This window comes from Sceloporus undulatus, chromosome 6 (assembly GCF_019175285.1).
Source record: "Sceloporus undulatus isolate JIND9_A2432 ecotype Alabama chromosome 6, SceUnd_v1.1, whole genome shotgun sequence".
Classification (NCBI taxonomy): Eukaryota; Metazoa; Chordata; class Lepidosauria; order Squamata; family Phrynosomatidae; genus Sceloporus; species Sceloporus undulatus.
In genome coordinates this window covers 150,537,251-150,552,175 of record NC_056527.1, presented here as the reverse complement: position 1 = coordinate 150,552,175, position 14,925 = coordinate 150,537,251, and the positions used below count along the sequence as shown (strand labels likewise).

The following is a 14,925-nucleotide window of genomic DNA, read 5'->3' as shown; positions in this document are numbered from 1 at the left end:
GCAGATCCTACTGCAAGGAGGTAGAATGTAACTCACAGGGTTATATGGGAGGGGTGCAACCATGACTCCTTGGTGCCTCAAGGTGTCATACAATCAAGTGTGCAAACCTTTGTGCAATGCACATCTGCAGGCACAAAATGCAGGACACAATGTGAGTGTGCATTGTGCATCTGAGTACACGGCACACATTGGGAAGGGAGGCCACATAGCAGCTCATATTTTATTTTATTTTATTTGCAACCTTGGATGTAAGGCAATGGGGGAAAATGCCAAGGAAAAAAACCCTCCAACCTTTTCCATGGAGGAACATGGACTGTGTCTGCACTGGAGAATTAGGGCAGTTTGGCACCACTTTAACTGCCATGGCTCAGTACTATGGACATCTGGGATTGTGAGATATTTAGCCTTCCCTGCCAGAGAGCACTGGTGCCACAGCAAACTACAAATTCCAAGATCCCATGGCAGGTAAAGCAGTGTCAATCTCCGTTATTTCTGGGGTCTAGATACAGCCTTGGACATGCAAAAGATGCCTCCAGGACTCTGGCCAAACCATTTAAGGGTTGCATTTTCTGAAGATGCCAGCCACAGATGCTGGCAAAACATCAGGAATAAACTCTTCTAGAACATGGCCACAGAGCCCGAAAAACTCATAAAAATCTTCCAGATGTTATTGGACTGCAACTGCCAGCATTCCCAACTGGCTCAGTCAATAGCGGGAGGATTATGGGAGCTGAAGCTCAATAACAGCAGGAGGGTTTACCTTAGTTTTAAAGGCGAAAACTACACAAGCAAGACTTCTTTTTGATGTTACATCCATGAAGCAAGGGAGATTCTTGGGTAAGGCAATCCGTTCATTAGAAAGAAGCCACAGCTTTGGATGTCCTCTGACCTTTGCAATATTTTCCATCAGCGCCCCACTTTGACTCATCTTTAAAATCCATTGTAATACTTGTGACATTTATAAAGCGTTGCAGATTTCGGTCAGGGGCTGATGGTGGCTGTTCTTATTTCCCTTGTGTTTGTTTCTCCCGTTATTGCACAAATATAGGTTATCCATTTCCATTCCAAATCCCTAAGTTTCGGTTCTTCAGCATATTAGTGCTTTTATACATTTGCATTTTCAGGAAATACAAAGCAAGAGAAAAAGGATATATATATATATGTATATTTCTGGATGGCAGGAAGCAAAGCGTTCTGTATTCAATAATGCAGGAAATTAAGCCTGTCGATTTATCAATGGTCATACTTAATTCTGGATTAGAAAGAAACACAATGTACCTTTTAAAAATGCATGCGTTTTGGATATGGTTCCCCAGGCAACTTCAGTTTTTCAAAAATAAATGGGGACGCTATCGAAGGATGTATAATTACAGGGCCTAGGATTTACTAATATCATTAGGAAGTCTATCTTCTTTGTGGATTGTTGTGGTTGTGTCCCTTCCAAGGGGAGAGATTAAGAAAGTGCAGAAGAGATATCACTGTTAGTCATTTCCTTTCAAAGTCTGAATTCTCCCTAGAAGCCAAAAACGACTAAATGAGGCCATTGTACTTTAGACATACCATGAGAAGACATGACCTATTGTGAAAGGCAACAATCCTCCATAAAATAGAAGGCAGTATTATAGAATCATAGAGTTAGAAGAGATCCCAAGAACTATCCAGCCCAGATCCCTGCCATGTAGGAAGACATCATCAAAGCTGCACCCCCAAATATATTTGGAAAGAGCTTCCATTGGGAGATTATCAAGCCCCTTCCCAATAATAATAATAATAATAATAATAATAATAATAATAATAATAATAATGTATCCCGCCTCTCCAAGCAGATCGAGGCAGCTAACAATAATAAAACACCCTCAAAGCACAATGAAACAGTTATCATCATTACCTAGTAGACTTTCAAGGGCACTTTGAAGGCCTCTTTGGCTGCATCTGACTGCAGAAATGATGTAGTTTGACATCACATCACTACCATGGTTCAATGATATGAAATTCTGAGATCCGTAATTTGTTGTGGCACCAGAGCTCTTTGACAGAAATGGCTAAATGTCTCGTAAAACTACAGATCCCAGAACTCCCTATCATGGGGCCATGACAGCATGGTGTCAAACTGCATGATTTCAGCAGTGGAGATTCAGCTTGAGGCTTTTCCCATCATTCGCTTGTTAACTACGATCATGTTTCGCCCCCAGGAATTAAATCTGGAGGCGTTTAGGCATGCAAGGCATGTGCCCTGCCATGGAGGGCCTGGCTGTCCTTCATCTTTTCAGTGCTGCTAATGAGCATCGCCATCGTGGGATTCACCTTTCCCAGGAAAGCATGCCATTCCGCTTGCATCAGGAACAGAGCTTACTCATCTGTGAAATCATCTCATCCATCACCATCTGCCATTAGCCTAGTCTAAATAAAGCATCCTCCCGGTAGATGCTCACTTAGACAACCTGTTGCACCTGTGAGCTTTCCATGAACCTCTTCAGTTCAAGATCTGACTCTCATTCCCAAGTCAGTGGGAGCAATGCATCCATGCCACCCACAGAGCCATGGCTAGGCATTCTGGGAATTGTAGTCCAAAAAAGGAGAACTTCCCCCAGTTCAGGTGTTGTGTGTCTGTTGTGTGCCTTCAAGTAGATTCCAACTTATGGTGACCCTAACGCAAACCTATCATGTGGGTTTCTTGGCAAGATTTGCTTGGAGGAAGATTGACATTGTCACCCCCTGAGGCTGAGAGAGTGTGACTTGCCTAAGGACAAATAGTGGGTTTCATGGCTGAGTGGGGAATTGAACCCTGGCCTCCAAAGTCATAGTCCAACACTCAAATCATTATACCACATTGGTGTAACTTTAACTCTGGTGTTCAACCACCCAAAGAAGAGATTGAGCTCTCTCCCTTCCACCTGGTATACTAAAGGGGAAAGATGCAATGGCTGCTTTTGTTCTGGTCAGTTACCCTGAAAGCATTTCACCTAACAATGCCATTAGGAAGCCAGGAAAAGCAAGAGAGCCTTGGCCCTAAATTGGCGCCACTAGATTACAGACGAGAGAATTCAGGCTCATTAATGTGCTGTAATGGAGAATTCATTTCAGGACAATGAAAGTGATGGGCAGCAGACCAAGAGCTGAAAATCCAGGTCTCCATCAAAGAGCTAGAAATGGAGCATCATTTAGAAGAGAAGCACCGCATCCTCCAGAAGGCAGCTTAATCCTTCCCATTACGATGGCTGCGGCACTGTCTCCAAGGCTCAAGTTTACTTGCCCCCCAAGCCAGCCTTGTCCCATCTGCCTTCTTAGATTCGTAGAATCAAAATTTGGAAGGGATCCTAAGGCCACCTAGTCCAATTCCCCCTGTCCTTTGGGAAGAAAGCTAGGAAATAAATGCAACAAATCAATAAATAATAAGTTCCACCCGCCAGCCAACTGCAAATCGTGCCTGAAACAATTGGCCCTTATGGGCAGTTACGGCGTGTAATAGATATTATGCTTGACTGCAGCTTTCTAAATAGTTTTCATGCTTTGGTAGTGTGTACCTGGGCTTATCAAACCAGGCTTTTTAATAATAATTATTATTTTCCTGTTAAATGCAAGTGGACCCATTGGAGTGCACTAGATTTATATCCTCATCCTTTCGGAAACTACTCTGCGTCAACTCTGTGCCGCCTTCCCCAAATTTTGCAAAAGATCCTCATCTTCCTTCCATGGCAGTCATGGCTGAAATGCACCATCGGCCTGAGCAGCATCCCTTCTATAAACTGAGTGATTTCTCTTTTATTTGAATTGTTTTGCTGGAAAGCATTGGCCTCGAAGTGATGGATAATTACCATTGACAATATATAATAAGGAAGCTGAAATGCTGCCAGTAAAGAAAAAACCCTTGCTGAGATCTAAAGCGGGTACAAGGAAATAGCCTGAAATGGAGGTTCCTGGAGACTCAAGGGACAATGGTGTTTTTTTGGCCCACACAACTCTTTTCTAGGCAAGTCCGAGAAGGTTAAAATGCCCCACAACCACAAGAAGTTCTGCATCCCTGCCTTCCAGTGTGCTGATATAAGCTCTCTCCACATTTCTCTCTCTTACTCCACTGCTTGCCATTATAGGGTTGCCAGTTGATGATTGTCCCTGAGGTTTCCCCTAGTTCTGGTGGAGAAAACCTAAAATGCTATGCATTAAATACTAACCACAGTTCTTCACAGCTTGTCATTCAGACATTAATATATAGAGAGAGATCAGTATGCAAAGGGATCTTGTCGTGGCTTTGACAGTAACGGAAAGAGAAGCTGGTAGCATAAGCTTTCATAGACAGGTCTCAGATGCATGAAGTGGATAGTCTAAGGACAGACCTATATAAGCAGACTTAGGCCCTGTACAGACCGGCACTATGTGCCGGCCTGTGGGCGTGCACCAATATGGCAGGGCGCGATTTTGGTGCATGCCGGTCTACACAGCACGCGCCATTATGACAACCCTCTCACCAAATGACACAGTGCCAAAAGGGCGTCATCACACCATGCAGCAGCAGACATAGCGCCCTTTAGAGGGCACAAAAAGAAGCTGCTTGTGGCAGCTTCTATTTGCTCCCTCCAAAGGGTAGAACGGGGGCACAGCGTGCAGTTACCGCAGCTCTGATCCGGGGCAAAAAGGGGCAACGTCCTGCTGTCCATCTCTACAGTCCCAATGTGAGAACAATAGAAATGCAAAACGTGTGGTTCTAGAGATGAAGTAGCAAGTTCAATTTTAACTGTGGCTGCTGATGAACAAAGGCAGGAGGAAGGATGCTGCCTAAAGCCAAGGTAAGTACAGAGCACCCTTTGTTTACGCGGGAGATCCGTTCCGGACTCCCCCGCATAAAACAAATAATGTGTATGCTCCAGCCCCATTTAAATGAATGGGGCTCGTGCATGTGGTGGCATGGCAGTGCGTATGCGCCATGGGTGCGCACTCCATTCATCCCTATGGGATGCGCCGCCCCTTCCTCCTCACACAGCTTTCAGCATATGCTGAAAGCCACGTAAAGCGCGCCTGCATATGATGCAGGCGCACTGTAGTTGACCATGTGAACAGTGGTGGGAGTATTGGAATCTAGTGTGGGAACCAGAAAGGAGATGTGATGAACTGGCAAAGAGAGCCTATATGCCTTGTCTCCCAACAATCATATTTAAAAGTGAACTTGTCATCTCCACAACCCCAAGTTTTCCATTTCTATTGTTATTCTCACACAGCCTGCCTATATAGATCTGTCCCTGGACCATCCACTTCATACTCCTGAAAACATAGACTCAAGTGTACAAAAGCTCATGCTACCAGCTTCTATCTTTCTGTCTCAAAGGTGCTGCAAGATCCCTTTGCATCCTGATTTTCCAGACTAACATGACTGTGTCTCTGAATTCTACCATGAGAGAGAAAGAACATCCTCCCAGGGACATAGCTAGGATTTTAGGAAGGGGGGGGGGGTCCAGACTAAGTGCCACCATTATAATGGGGCTTGGGTGTGGCGGCACAGCAGCACACACCATTCATTAACGGAAGGGGGGGTCCAGACCCCAAGAACCCCCCCCCTTGGCTACGTGTCTGATCCTCCTGTTCCAAAATGAAGACAGACGTCTTAGCTAAAGGGTCTGCTCACAGACCAAGGAGCAGTGAAGGGATTATTCTTTCTCACTTACTTAAGGAGATGGGGAAAATGACCTTTCTTCTAGCCTGCCTGCTTCTGTTAGAAACTGGATGAAGGGGGAAAGAGTCCGAGGGGAGACCCCGGGAAGGAAGGGCGGACGGCAGGGCGACGCTGAGCGACGGAGAAGGACCCCTCTGTCCCTCCTTCCAGCTGGTGGTGCTGCCATGAAGGTGAAGATGTAAAAAAAAAATTGTCATCTACTTCTTGGTGTCTCTGACCGGTCTGATGTATGCGCTGTTATAGCTGGCACCTGGTGTCTAGGTGCAAGGATAGATACATGGGCACAACTATGGCTTGCCTTTTTTATCCCCAGAAATGGGAGGAAAGACAGTTTTTGTCTTATTTTCTGTTCCTTGAATTTGGTGTTTAATGATCTCATCTCGCCTTTATCGATGTTAGGACATTATGGAATGTTGAATGTCTTAATGGTGGAATCTTCAATAGCAGGGCAGCCCTGTGACTGCACCCAGCACCTTAAGTCCGTCACGATCTTATGCATGCCAAGGAGAAGAAGCTTGCCCAACTGCTGAATGAACTGAAGCAGCTGCAATGGCAAGGAAAAGCACCAGAGCCAGCAGAGCAAGCATTGCCTGTTATCTTTGCTATCACGCACACATAAGCTAGGCTGGTACAGAATGCTGAGCTTGTGCGTCTTTCACAGACGTTCATGCACATAAAGAACTTGCACTGGATTGTGGTTGAGGATTGGCCAGTGAAAACCCAGCTGGTCTCAGAGCTGCTGACCCAGAGCAACCTGCCTTTCACTCACCTCCATGTGGAGACACCCAAGGAACACAAGTGGAAGGAGAGCGACCCTAACTGGCTAAAACAGAGGAACTTCGCACTGCAGTGGCTGCGGGAGAACCATTAGTTCCGCCGAATTGGTCTCGGTATGGCCTGGTGGGTGGCCTCCACTTTGAGTGTCTGTTTGTGGAGTATGCCAGGGTTGTGGGCTTCTACACAGCTTGGAAACCAAACCGACCTTTCCCGGTGGACATGGCTGGCTTTGTTGTGGCCCTTCAGCTGCTCCTGGCTAACCGGGAGGTGCATTTTGACTTGCTGACTGAGCATGGTTATCTGGAGAGCAGCCTGCTGCAGTCACTGGTGTCTATTGAGGAGCTGGAGCCCAAAGCTGACCATTGCACCAAGGTGCTTGTCTGGTACACCTGGACCAAGAAGCCCAAGAAGAAACAAGAACTCCTGCAGAAGTAGTGCCTTGGCTCTGATCCAAGTATTGAAGTGTGAATTAGCCCTCCTTCCAGCAATTGCGAAGCAGGTGGCATCTCTGTAGGGCACAAGAAGAGTGGGATAGACTGGCCTATGTGGAATGGCCATAGGCACTAGAGGTTTCCTCATCCTTTTGTCCACAGACATGGTGCACTGGAACTTCTATTTATTTATTAAGGATTAAGGTTGAGCTCCTTCCTGGTCCCATGTGGGAGACATGCTCTTCTTCCAATAAGAAGGGGATTTTTTCATAAGTACTACTATCCCCTTGCTGGGGACATGCCTCCATGTCATTGCCACCACACACCCTGGTAACCTTTTAAATATTTCTTCCTTTAATGCTGCTTCTTTCAACTGGAGAAAGAGTTCAGGATGGATGTTGGGGTCATGGCTGGACATATGCCCGACTGCTGTCCCTTAAGATACAGTGCTTCAGGGACGAGGAGGGAAAAACGTAAGGGCCCATCCCTGAAATACACCACTCCATAGACGCCTTAGCTAAGGAAGCCATAACACAGTGCTGTGACCATGTGTGTATTTGGCTGTAGTTGGTCGGCTGAGCTCAACATTTGGGGAAACAGTTGAGGGCAATGAAAAATAAGTGATAGGAGCTGCCCCACATCTCTTTGCTTCCTTCCAAAACATATTTTCCGCCATCATTTGGCTAAGTGGAAGGCTTGATCCTAGGGAGGAGCTGGTTCCTGTCCTCATGTACTGTAAGGGTGTTTTGTGTTGCCTGTTCCCCAGCTGCATGCCTCTGTGGCTGTTCCAGCAACATGCATGCTAACCAGTCAATAAAGTTATCTACTCCTGCTTCAAAAAAAGAAACTGGATGAAGAGCAGAGGATGAGTCCTGGTGCTACAATAACTGGGAGAGAAGGAAGAGGGTAAATAAATATATAGTCAAACCCCCTCAAGGGAATCTTTGCATGTTGCAGCAGTAAATCAAATAAGATCTGCAGGTTGTGGCTAGGTCTACTAATTTTGCACAAAGTGCTTTCCTCTTCCTGGAAGTGAATCCACCAAAAATGGAGCATTTCCACCCTTGTGTCCTGCCTGTGTACGATCCAGAAAAACTGGAAGCTCATGGCCAGCCTGAGATCTGGCCACCTTATACCATCATGAATATAAGTGCATCTGAAGAAGTAGAATGAAGTCTAGGAAAGCTTATGCTACCAATTTTTTTCCTTCAGTTAATCTCAGTGCTACAAGATCTCTCTATGTAGTGATCCTACAGACTAACACGGCTATATCTTTGAATTCTACCATTTTCAGTACATTTCATTTAATGAATAAATGATTAAAAGGTCCTCGCAGATCTTCTATTTTCTGCTTTTTCAACAGCGGTGTCAAACATCAAGTCGTGAGTTTTGTTCCTTGATCCCAAATACAGGTACTACTAGGAGAAAAATCCAATCTTGTCCAGTGGCATTTCCTTCAAAGGGAGCAAGGCATCTCCGACAATGCAGAGCCCCCAGACCAAAGAAAAAGGTGTCCTTGACATGACTGTAATCTTTCAGATAATTTGCTCCAAAACTGTGCGGCTGGAATTGAATTGAATCATATATTACTTCTGTACTCGTGCGCGCGTGAGGCACATAGTCACAATTTGGGGAAAGAAAAACCCATGAATCAAGAGGAAGATAGAGTTCAGCTCAGGGATACCAGGGTTTTTTTTGTCATCTGCATCCTCTAATGGAAAAGATTATGTGGCAGCCATGAGAGATGCATCTAATAATTTCATTTGTGTCCAGACACAACCAAAACTACAAGATCGTCTAAGAACAGTGTGGGAAGCGAAGAAAGGATCGATGGTATAATACTGCCCCCTTGGGATGAGATTTTGGAATTCACCTGATGCTTTGCTCCTATTTTATATTTGCATGGTTCCTCTCAACTAAATATCCATAGCCAATATTTAAACCACAGAATGAAGACTGACAGCAAGAAAGCAGAGGTTTATGGGTGCCTTTTAATTATACTTCCATTGCAACCACAGATGGATGAGAATTGCATTCCAGTTTTGTCGTAACATGAATTCACTGAAACATTCAGAATTTCTATCCCATAAATATAACAAGAAGAACATGCTGTTGTTGTTTTTCTTTTAAATTGCCAAAGAAGTACATAGAGAGATCTTGCAGCACCTTTGAGACTAACTGAAATAAAGGAGTTTTCGAAGAAGGATATTGGCAAGCTGGAACATGTCCATAGAAGAACGACCAAGATGACCAAAGGTCTGGAAAGTAAGGCCTAAGAGGAACAACTGGGGAGCTGGGAATGTTTAGCAAGGAAAAGAGAAGACTGAGAACTGACATGAGGTGTTACCTTTAAGTCCCCTGTCAAATTATGTGCCTTTAAGTCACGTGTCAAGTTATGGTGGCTTCATGAATGTCACAGGGTTTTCTCAGGCAAGGAATACTCAGAGGACGTTTTGCCAATTCCATCCTCTGAAATGTGGCCTACAGCACCTGGTATTCATTGGTGGTCTCCCATCCAAGTACTAACCAGGGATGACTCTGCTTAGATTCCAAAATCAGACATGATTTGGTGTCTTTAAAGTATTATTCCCTGGTGGTGTGAGAGTCATCATTAAATTTCTGAAGAGAGGTCATGTATAATATGGCGTGAGCATGTTTTCTACTGGCCCCGCAACTAGAACAAGAAGCAATGGATTCAAATTACAAGAGAAGAGATTCCACCTAAGCATTAGGAAGAACGTCTTGCCAGTAAAAGCTCTTCAACTGCCTTGGAAGGCAGTAGACCTCTTCACCATTGAAAGTCTTTAAACAGAGGTTGGATGACCATCTCTCGGCATTGCTTTAGTTGTGTATTGCTGCATAGCAGGGAGTTAGACTATATGGCCCTTGGACTCCTTCTCACCTCTATGATTTTGTGAACTCTGGGAGAAACTGAAGGTGGACATTCGGCTCCAAGGCTTCATAAAAGCCTGGGTTTGAATGCTTGGATATTCAAATTCATGTTTGTGGTAGCAGAACATATGTATGCATTAAAGCAAAACCAACTAACGGTGTTAACCCATATGTGGGAGGCTCCACCACCTTCTGAGGAACTCTGTACCATTGCTGACTAGCTTCCATCTTTCTTCCAAAGGTCTAGCTGAAACAAGCTTTCTTGTCAATTGAACCTGTTGCTTAAGATCTTCTCCTCCATTGCAACACAGAACAAAACATCTCCTCATCTTTACAATGTTCCATTCAGATTTTTGCGTCGGGTATTTTTTGCATCGGTATCAGGTTTCCTCTTAACGGCCTGTTCTCCAGGCTAAACATAGCCATCTCCTTCCATGTTTCATCAAAGGACTTGGTGCCATTCTCCCTGATGACAGATGTGATTGATTGATTGATTGATTGATTGATTGGCAGTGTTCCTGGAGATTGTTTTTGACAAGCTCTTCAAGCTCAGGACTGGACACCAAAGTGGTCAAGAAAGAAATCCCAGTCCTTCTGCAGTGGTAGATCAGACTACTCAGAGGCAATTCATAAGCCCCCATCGATAGACTGCTGATCTAATCAGGAAAAGACACCGTTACAGAGGAAATATAATTACAGATATCTGGCAATAACTCAGTGGAAAAGCACAGCTCCCGAGACACCTCCAAATGCATGACTTATCTGTTGCTTCTAGACTAATTAAAAATATCACCTCAAGAGTTGACACTTGCTTGATGGATGGAGGTTGGTCATCATTTCTGAAAGTACAAGAAAAGCCAGAGGAGCATTTCTGCATCACTACGTTTCACTCCAACTATGGTTATTTTATTAGGGACTGTCTTTGTTTCGGGATCCTTGGCTCTGATCAGTCTATCCCTACCATTTTTGCCCTAGGAAGACCTCTGCTAACTGATGCAAAGGATAACATGGCATCTGTTTACTTTCCATATACTGTACATAAGCTACCTTGACTGAGTGTTGTATCTTTCTTCAATACTGACCAGAAGACATTGTCTTGCATCACACTTGGAAGCAATCTAGCTTAGGAGGTACACAACAGACTGTGACCCACAGTGTTTGCCCTCCAGATCCTCACATAGCTCAACCATCCCAAACTGGCCAAAAATCAACCAAAAATGACACCAGAAGTGATGTGGCATCAATTCTGGTCACATCAGACATGATAGTGTGGCTCCCAAAGGAATGCACAGATTAAAAAATGGACCCACTGCTGTTTGAAAAGAGCTATCCAAGGGACTGAAATTCTTTGGAGGATAGGTTTCAGATGCCTTGGGTAAGTTTTTTCATATTCGTACTAAAACCCAGAGCATACTCACCATCCCACTGACATAGAAGCAGCCAGCCATAACCAGTCCTGAACTTCTGGGTCTTTCTTAAAATCAGGCCTTAGTTACATAAAGGGCCCATACAGACAGGCCAAAATAAAGCTGCTTCAGGTCACTTTGGAGCTAATGCTGTTTAAATGATGCATGCGTCCTAAGAGTCCAGAAGCCATGCTAAAGGAGCGCAGCTTTGGTGCAGCTTCTAGCCTCTTAGGATGCATGCATCATTTAAACAGCATACCTTCAAAGTGACCTGAAGCAGCTTTATTTTGTCCTGCCTGTATGGGCCCTTTAGGAATGAGCCAGTCTTACAGTCTCCAGAAATGTCAATTGTCTTTTAAACACACAAAATTGCAATGATTTTTACCTTACACTGGGGAGGGGGAGGGTTTAAAATAAAGACAGGTTTCCCATCCTGGTTAAAAGTCAATACTGCTTCAGTGCTACCAGTCTTTGTCCAAGTTCAATAGTCATTAAAACTCTGCAATAACCGAATGTATTAAAGGAAATTAACCTACTGCAGCCAACAGAACTGACAGGGATTTACTGTACTTGAGCACTTTAATTTTGATACAAACAACAAAAAACACCCTGCACATGGCTAAGCCATAATTCATGTGTCAATGATGCTTTATTAGCTGTTAACTATTTGCCATTATTGGGGATCAAAAGAGGATAATCCAGGGCTTTTTGACTCCCAATTCCAATACTTTTTTGTTTTGGGGATGCTCATTCCGTTCATGCAATTAATCCCAAATGATTTACCCAAACTGAACAATTTTTCAGTCTCACCGATGCGAACGGTAGCATTAAACCCAGGCATAATCTTTTCCTCTTCCAGTTAGTGGGATTTAAAATGGCTTTCCTTGAGTCTGATCCTGCCCATTGTTTTCCATGGTTCAAATGTGACATTGCTGTGTAGGCAACAGTCACAAATCCAGGGCTGCATCCACACTGCAAAAATAACCCAGTTTGACATGTAGCCCTCTGGTTTTAATCCAGAACAGTGTCATTCAGGGTGATTTAAATCTTCCTAAATACTCACAAGAGCCAGAGTGGTTTGACCATTGGTCTAGGACACTGGAAGACCAGGGTTCAAATCCTGGCTTGGCCATGGAAACCCACTGAGTGACCTGGGGCAAGGCACATGCTCTCAGCCTCCGAGGAAGTTATCACACGGGGAAAATTGGAAGGTTAACCAAAGGTTAATTCGGGGGTCATCCAAGGTATTTCACATAATTTCGCAAAAGATTTTCATATGACGTCGCACGCAAATGGAACGCAATCCAAATGCCATTGTGCGACATCCCACGAACAGCTGAATTCAGAAAAATAGAGAATTTATAAATCCTTTCCCAGTGCGAATTTGCAGTCATTTTGCATCTGAAATGCACCTCCATGCGATTACTGTCGGCCATGGGATCCTGTCCTCCCTGTGCATGCGCAAACACATTAATTCAAAATAAAGAAGCCGATGAATACGTACGCATGTGATAGGTTCATTCACATTCACACTGCTTTCTCTTTCCGATGGACGCTGTGTTCGTCTGTGCGTGTAATAAGCCACTATGTAATTTCTTGGATTTTCGGATTCCCCCCCCCCCCTTCTTCTTTTGGGACGGTGATACATTCCTCCATGTGAAAAAGCCCAAATCATGCCTAAAACCCCATGATAGATTCAGTTAAGGGTTGACATAAGTTGGAAATGACTGGAAGGCACATGACAACAACAACATTATACTGTTATGTTTTATTGCGTCATCCTTGATTATATATGTCTGGTGTTCTGCCCTGTGGTGAAAAGGGCATTATAAATAAACACCATTGTTGTCGTTCTTGTTATCTTGTTGTTGTTGTTATTCTTATTCTTATCATCATCATCATCTCATGGACATGACTTATATTGGGCCATAGCCATCCGCTCTGAACGCTACACTTTTTAACCTGGGAAGATTACCAAGATTGTCTTGTTGCCAGTTGTGTTTGTAGCACACCCACACACTTTCTAAGCACCTGCGTCTGACACTGACTCTGGCAGCTCCAGCTCATGGAAAAAAGGAAGCTCCCAGCAGGTTTGCTCTCTGTTGCAAACTGGGAAAATGTAACAGTCAGAGAAGACTCACAGCTTGGCACCTCGACATGAAATTATGACGAGGCTTGGCATTTTTATTCTGTTTTAATTTTTTTTGCCTCCTTTTTTAATAGGCACCTACTTTGCTTCTGGGGACGAACAGCTGTAAAAGAAATTGGAGCTCCCTTGGCAGGGGATGTTGATGAGTCTCATGCATTGGCGGCAGTGAATCACATCCACTGCATCGTGCGTAGATTATGTATGAATAGTCGCAGGGAAAGCTAACAGGGTGGCAAACTCTCCAATATATCAGTACCTAAGAAATAATGGGGCATAATACACTACCCCAGAAGGGGGCTTTGTTTTCAGAGCTTGAAGATGCGATATTTTGCACCCCGACCAGGCATGGCATACCCACCAATGTTGGACAGATGAAACCCAGAACACATGAGGCCAAGTAACATCACAGTGCGGTCAAGAAGGCAAAAGTGATTTGTGAGAAACAGTGGCCCAGTTTTTCAAAAGCTCATTAAAAAGAACGTTATTGAACACAGGGCTGCATCTGCACTGCAGAATAAATGCAGTTTGACCCTACTTTAAATGCAATAGCTCAGTGCTATGGAATCCTGAGTTTGGGATCCTGGGTTTCCATAGCTGAGCAGGGATTCAAACCCTGGTCTCCCAGGCTGCATTCACACTGCAGAAACAATCCAGTTTGACACCACTTTAATTGCAATGACTCAGTGCTATGCAATCCTGGGATCTGGGTTTCCATAGCTGAGCAGGGGTTTGTGCCCTACTCTTCCAGGCTGCATGCTCATTGCAGAAACAATCCAGTTTGACACCACTTTAACTGCCATGGCTCAATGCTATGGAATCCTGAGATTTGAAGTTTGTTGTGGCACCAGAGTGCTCTGACAGAGAAGGCTAAGTGTCTTGCATAACTACAAATCCCAGGATCCCATAGCATTGAGCCCTGGCAGTTAAAGTGGTGCCATACTGCATTATTTCTGCAGTGTGGATGCAGCCCAGGAGACTCCAAGGCTCATGTTCCTTGAAGCCAAAACTTCTAGATTTGCCTCCCTGGTCCACACACACATTTGCAAACCTACGTTGCCCGATTAAAGCCATGTTGAGCCATCATGGTGTAGTGGTTTGAGCATTGAACTATGGCTCTAGAGACCAGGGTTTGACTCCCAGTTGGCCATGAAACCCACTGGGTGACCTTGGGCAAGTCACACTCTCTCAGCCTCAGGGAAAAGCAATGGCAAACCTCTGAACAAATCTTGCCAAGAAAATGGCTTGATAGGGGATCGCCTTAGGGTCTCCATAAGTCAGAAATGACTTGAAGGCACATAACACACACACACACACACGCATTTAGTGACTCTTATTTATTCTGATAAGAAAGGTTGCTATTTCTAAGGAATCTTTTGGCATGTCCAATTAAAAGTCCATTGGCCTCCTTCGCTGGTGTCTCAAGAACTTAAGTTCAGGATTTGCATTTGAGACGGTAATGTAAACTGGCAGAAAAGAAGCCACGATAACAGCTCTAATGAAGAAGCAGCATCAGATAAGGAAGCCACTCTCAGATGGCCCAGAATATTAACTCGACAAATTAATCAATTAGTTTTTAATATACATTCCCTGCAAGGGAGATATGAC

General features: G+C 44.3%; 1 pseudogene; it reads left to right on the top strand.

The window, feature by feature from the left end:
• The first annotated feature begins 5,829 nt into the window (after nt 1-5,829).
• LOC121935724 lies at nt 5,830-6,910 on the top strand (annotated as a pseudogene).
• Nucleotides 6,911-14,925: the final 8,015 nt, after the last annotated feature.